Genomic DNA, 7,022 nt, shown 5'->3' with positions numbered 1-7,022 from the left:
TTTTCCCATGTCCATTGATTTGCTGCCACTATTCTGCCACATGTTTTACACAAAGAGAAACCATCTTAAAACCAACAATCTCTCTGCATTTTTATGGAACCAAAAATACTTCCACACTTCTGACATAACCCTATTAGAAGGTGGATAAAGGGTCACCTTCATTCCTCCTTCAGTCCATGCTGGTTTGTTTACATCAGACTGTGCACATGTCATTTGTGCAGCGTACACGCAGTGTTGTGAATCTTGATTTGTTGATGGATAAAAACTACTGAGCGATATAAATAATTAGGCTAAAAGGTTATCTAGGATTATTTATGGTATTTTGAAGTGCCCGCTATATCAATATTGTGCCTGTTATTTATCGTGATATTCCGAATAACCGAATACCGTAACATGCCTAGTACCAATACCTCGAGCTGAGATCTGATGACCTAAGTAAGTTACTTCTTGCTGCAAGAAATGAGACTTTTCAGGCTTAACTTTGATATATGTTAATGTTATTCTATTAAAGACTAATTCCAGTCTTTGCAAGTGCTCAGGGAAAGTGTGCGAGGACACTACTATGTCATTAAGGTACGCTAGCATGATCCGAAAAATGTGATCACCCATGGAGGCCTGCATAAGACGTTGATACATGGAAGGTCCATTGCAAACCCCAAATGGCATCCAAGAATATTCAAAGATCCCAAATGGAATCGTAAATGCAGTCTTATGCTTGTCTCGCTTGTGGACAGCAACCTGATGTTCCACTAGCTAAATCAGTGGATGAAAAGAACTTGAAGAACTCCCTTCTCTGTGGGGTTTGACGGTGAAGGGAGTTCTTCAAGATCTTTTCATCCACTGATTTAGATAGTGGGATCCTCAAGTCATAATCAATAAATTCTACCAAGGAGAGTTAACACTTGCCTCCAGGCAGGCAGGACTTCATAGGCTCATTGAATCTGGTAGATGTCCTTGAATGCAACATCTCCCCAATTGAGGGCATGTTTGAGCTTGCAGAACTGCTCTGTGTATTGATCGATGGATCGAGAGCAGTTTCATAGCTGCTAGATCCATAGGGTTTAAGGTCAGATGTTCTGTAATGCTCTTAGAGTGATAAGATGAGAACTGAAGATCGAAGTGCAGCCTTTTACTAAAGACACTCAAAACATAACCATAAACAAGAATCACTGGGAACAAGGAATCAAATAAATGATAATACAATCTCTACAGTCTGGAAAGGATAACAACTGACAAAGAACACAGGAAAATAACTACAAAACCCATAATAAAACATAAGACAAGAGAAGAATAATAAACATACATGGTGGCCTCTTGTGGTCGCCAGGAAAAACCTTACTCTGAAAAAAACACACTCAGGTAGGGTAAAACCCATGGTTTCAACCTCCAACTCAGATAACCTAGGTAAAGTATATCTAAACCGTTGGCAGCTGTAATCTTCAGCCAACATGCTGTGGACAGCATATCTTCATCATCACCAGACAGGTGTTCTCTGAAGAAACTCTCAGAAGAAGTACTGACTTGGCTTCCTGTATCAAGAAAATAAGAGGTCATTACTCCACTAATCTTTAGATTAGCAACAGGACATTTTCCCACAGCATACTGGGGTAGTCGATCACAACAAGTATTGATATTGGCTGAGCCTGTGGACTGCCCTTGCACTGCCTGGCTCACAGCAAGAGCGGATGCAAGTTTCCCTGTTCCACTGATGATTTAGCATTCTCTGTGACAGTCTGTTTTTTTTTTCAAACCCCTTTTAGCTAGGTGTCCTACACCATTACACCGGAATCATATTGGCTGACTATCATCTGTAAACCTTGGCCGCATCTTGTGTTTACAATGAGCCAGAGGTTCTGACTTAGTGCACTGAAAATTGAGTTTCCCGACAGCTTGTGTTAGATTTTCCTTGTTCTGCTACAATTTGTAAAACTTCTTCAAGAATAGCAGGGGTTTTCTTAGGTATACCATCAGCAGTGCACTGAGCTTCTGCTGTCTCAGACACAATACTTCTGTTGCTGATTAATTTTCTGACATGAGATCTAGGATTTTCTAGAGACCACATAATGGCTTCATCTCGCACTCCAGTTAGTGTTGACGGTGGCTTGTCTCTCACAAGTTTACAAAGCTTCCTTCTAAGGCTTGCATCTCTAGTCCCCTCAATGAATTGGTCTCGGATTGCCAAATTCACATTCGATATTACATTTGATGATTGCATCAGGATAAAGTTCAAAATTTGAAACAAAGCTTGAACATCCTTGCATTCCATTTGCCTACAGCTGTAGAATGTTATATTCTAATAATAGAATAGAATAGTAATAAATAAGACATACTACACTTTTCTCGAAAAGCTTCTCTCAGGTACACAAATATGTCACATGGTCACTTTGGCTCAATCCCCATCCGTAGTCTGACCTACATTTACATTTATGCATTTGGCAGATGCTTTTATCCAAAGCGACTTACAGTGCACTTTTTACAGGGACAATCCCCCAGAGCACCCCCAGTGCCTTGCTCAAGGACACAAAGATGGTGGCTGTGGGGATCAAAACGCAAGCCTTCTGCTTACCAGTTCTGAGCTTTAGCCCACTATGCCACCACCACACCTCTTCAAGGCTACACCCTTTATGAGGGAGAGTATAAGGTCTAACTTGTCCTCAGTTGTCTGAGTTCTAGCATGTGACACCCTCTCTACATCTTTAATAAACTCATCAGCATATCTCCCATCTTTGCTGGAATCACCACTGAATGGTTGATTGTGACGTTCTCTTGGCACATAAACATAAGACCTGGTTGGCTCTCTACTCAAATTGGCGATAACTGCCATTGTCTCGTCATACTTTCTATTGACTTTTTGAATCTGTATCTGAACATCATGCATACTGCTACCTGCACCATGGTCTTCATTAGTGTTTTATAATACTGGACTATCATCATCAGATTGTGACATTTTGAAAAGTTCAAAATATCTCAGTTCAACTCAGTAAAAAACAGTGTCAATTCACTTGTGGGCAAAACAAAAGGTCTCTTAATCAGTCCGAAATGTTTTTTTTGTTTTTCCTCTGGAGCAAAATAATATTTTGCCTTAATGTCTGTAAAATTAACAAAAAATGTACCTATTGGCTCTCAACAGTCAGATACCCCAATCCTTGTACCAAAGTTGTAGCTGGTGGGTTGTAAAGAAACAACACAGGAAACAAAAAATTATGTTGGGGTTGTATTCTGCTGGCTGTTTGGAAATAGAACACAAAACAGCTGTCGATGAGGCTGTATTGTATTTTTTTAATAAAAGAATAAAGAAAATATAGAAACTGAAATACAGTAATGAAATACAGTAGAGGCTAATGTCAAATGAAAACACAAATAAGGCACCAGCCTAACCACATACCTCAACACATCCTTAATACATGCTATATCATTCATAGCTTTCTACACATTCAAGCACCTGCTCAAACCACTCAATGTAACTCATGCATTTAACACATGCTTAAAAACCCACAAAATTTGCAAAACACATTCCACACATTCATTCAAGTTCTCCAATTACCATGTACGGTGTAGCAAAAAGAAAAAATTATTGAGATCAGTCTCCTGAATTTCCATTGCATGCTACACCATTATATATGTCATTTAATTTAAAACATGAAATATGTTAATATGTACTGTACATCTGTTTGCTTTTCTTTGACAGCTGAAGGGATGTAATGTGGAGAAGAACTTTTCCAATCCAGTTAGAGACTATGCTCTGTAAGTTTATCTACAGTAACATGGACTGCTAAAAGTCCCACATGCATTCAAAGTTGTTTTGGATAACACTTTCTGCAAAATCTGTAAATTAAAAAAAGTTAATAAATAAATAAATATTTCACACATTTGATTTTCTGATGAATCTCGTGGCTCTCATGTTTCCATCTCTGCATCTGTTTGGATGTAACTGATTTCATTCACACATGATCTGAGTCATCCCACTGTGAGATGCAACCCACCCCCCCACCCACCCACCCTACCCAATCAGAAAATGAGCACTTAGTCATCTGTTAAAAACACATGTTGCAAACAGGACAGCGCAGTCCTCCAAAAATCTGTCATTCCCGCTCCAGCTTGTGTCACGCAGTTCCACCCTGTGCTTTTCCCTATTAAACAAACAATACATCACTCAATCAATCTTTCAATGGACTAATTCTTGCCTGAGAAGAATGGCTGGGCATTTGCAGTTTGTGTTTACATCCATCCACGCTAGGTTCTGCTTCCCTCCCTGCTTGAGTTCCAGTATCGCATAATTAGTCTCCCAGACATTGCGTTTCAGAGGAACAGATGTTTAATCATACAAACTAGTGAAGGAGCCAGAGGGCCAAAGTTTTCATTGAAGACTCTGCGGCCGAGAGGAAAACACCCGCAAACGAGCCGTAAACATTAACGCTAGGAGTGGAGAGCTGTTTGAAAAAGAGCGATGCACGATATCACTGTTCAAATAGCCTGTCACTGTGGAGCCAAAACCTGTTATTTTTATGCCATCAGTTATCCAATGAGCGTTTGGCATTCAGAATATGCAAACCCTCTACTCTAGCTTGTCACCACATTTTACTGTCTGGGCCATAGCTTTTATTTGTGTGTGTTCCATGATGACCTGTCTCCTTAGGGACAAAATCTGTGGGTGTAACATAATGATTAAGAAAATGACAAATGGACCTGATGTATCCTTCTCATGCAATGTCCCAGGAACATCTGTGCTCAGAGCCAGCCAGAAAGGGCCCCGAGTTCATACGGTACCATTCGAATGGATGTGGTGACCCAACTGGGTGGGAAGTCAGACTACTGAGGCAGAGTTGAGGGGCACTGCTAACTCATCTACCCCACATCTACAGCCTTCTCAACCACAGCTACACATGTAAACATTTACATATCCATCCACCTCAGTTCTGGTGTCGATTTGTCCCCATTGCCTTAGTGGTGAACTGCATCTTGTACAGGCTGCGCACAGTCATGCATAGCAAAAAAAAATGTTGAAGTATTTTCTGTACCAGTTTGTGTAAGTGTACACTAATTCAGAAAAACCTCCTATCCTCTTATTTTGAACTATTTTGAGATAAATGGCTTCACTGGAAACACAGAAGGGTAACGGAACAAAGCAAAAGCGTGTGTGAGAAATTGTAAACTGTGCAATTTGCTAATAAAAAAATTGGTTCATATAATCAAATAAAGTGAATAATATGTTGTTTTAGAAGTGATTACAGATGGACACTGACTGTAAATAAAAAAATAAAACTTTGATAAGCTTAGGAAGCTCCATAGGAAAGGAAAATCACAAATTAGGTTTCGTTACTATATCTCAATTGTTTCTCTTAGACAGAAAAAATATCAAAATGAGGGCAAATAGAAACTTTTGCTTAGTTCACCCAAAAGTGAAAATGCTCTCATTATTTACTTCCTAAAGGTGCCTGACTTTCTTTCTTCCGCAGAACACAAACAAAGAAAATCTTTAGAAGAATATCTCAGCTCTATAGGTCCATACAATGCAATTAAATGGTGGTCCAAAAACCAGAAGGTCCAAAAAGCACATAAAATATATTTATATGACTCCAGTGGTTAAATCCATGTCTTCAGCCCTTTTTTACTGTAAATCTCTACTTTCACATTTTCTTCTTTTGTTTTTTAAGAGTCATATTCTTTGTGAATACAGCCATCTACTGTGCGGGGAAGAGAATTTATAGTAAAAAAGGAATTAAATATGGATCTGTTTCTCGCCCGCACCTATCATAACGTTTTGGTGGGGTGCAATCTGTCATTGAGACATGATATGTTGTGGTGTGATTTTCATTTCATTTTAATTGAGCAACATTGATTCACAGTAGTTAATGTTTAACCTGTTGTTTTCTGTACACATTCTGCTTTGCTGAATCTGTTTCATTCCGGGTGTATTCCATGACTTCTGATTGCTTTTTGTGAAGAACGGACCCAAATTAAAGTTCCCCTTCTGTCGCTCTCTCCACGTTGTGTCAGAGAAGCGACACTAGGGGTCTCTCTTGAGCGCCGATATTCACCTCTGGACTATGAAAAAAGGCCAATGAGAGTTTCGGGCCTGCACGCCCAGGCTGAGGCTGGCGCACAGATGACTGACATGCTTTCCCGGGCAGCCGACAGCGTGGGCTTGGATTGGAACCCTCCATCCTCCCCACAACCATCACGGCTGGACGAATGGTTCCTGGGGTCTGGGCGCCGCTCACAGCCTCGCCCCCCCCGGTCCCGTTTTTCCCGGAAGTGCATGAAGAGCTGACGTCTTCGTGGAGAGCACCCCTCTCACCTGGCGAAGTCGCCCCGTACTCCCTTCCCGGACCTGTAGAGCAACCTCCTCGCTGACAGAGAAGGCCTACAGCGCCACCAGACGCGCCGCTTCCGCCCTGCATGCCATGGCTCTCCTGCAGGTCCACCAAGCCAAGGCACTACGTGACATGCACGGGGGTGGCCCTGATCCCGACACACTGCAGGAACTGCGCTCAGCGACCAACCTCGCCCTGAGAGCAACGAAAGTCACAGCGCAAGCGCTCGGGTAGGCGATGGCCACGCTAGTGGTCCAGGAACATCAACTGTGGCTGAACATGGTCGAGATGCGCGAAGCCGACAACGGCCCATGCCCCGTCTGCTCGCCGAGGGCGTCCTCCCGCGGCCAGAAGGCAAGCCCCTGCTCCGCCTCAACCTGGGCCCAGCTCTCAGCCCCTGCGTCGAGCAAACCGCGGGAAGCGCATGCCCCCTGTCTCACGGACCCCCTCAAGGACCCGGAAGGCTCCCAGGCGCTCCTGAGACAATGCACCCAGAGCCCAAGACGTTAGCTCCGGAGGTGGTAAGACTGCTCCGTCCCCCGGTGGAGGGCCGGGAGGAGAATCCTTTGTTTTTTCATTTGCCGCACCCCCTAACACAGGCTGCGGTACCCAAATTCTCAATAAAAGAGCTATTTCCTTTGTCTCTGGGGCACATGGCCCGCAAATTCCGTTCTCACGGCGCTCTGCTTTCAGGCCTCAACAGTCCCG

Source organism: Xyrauchen texanus, chromosome 30 (assembly GCF_025860055.1).
Source record: "Xyrauchen texanus isolate HMW12.3.18 chromosome 30, RBS_HiC_50CHRs, whole genome shotgun sequence".
Taxonomy (NCBI): domain Eukaryota; kingdom Metazoa; phylum Chordata; class Actinopteri; order Cypriniformes; family Catostomidae; genus Xyrauchen; species Xyrauchen texanus.
Note: the sequence above shows the minus strand (reverse complement) of the source record.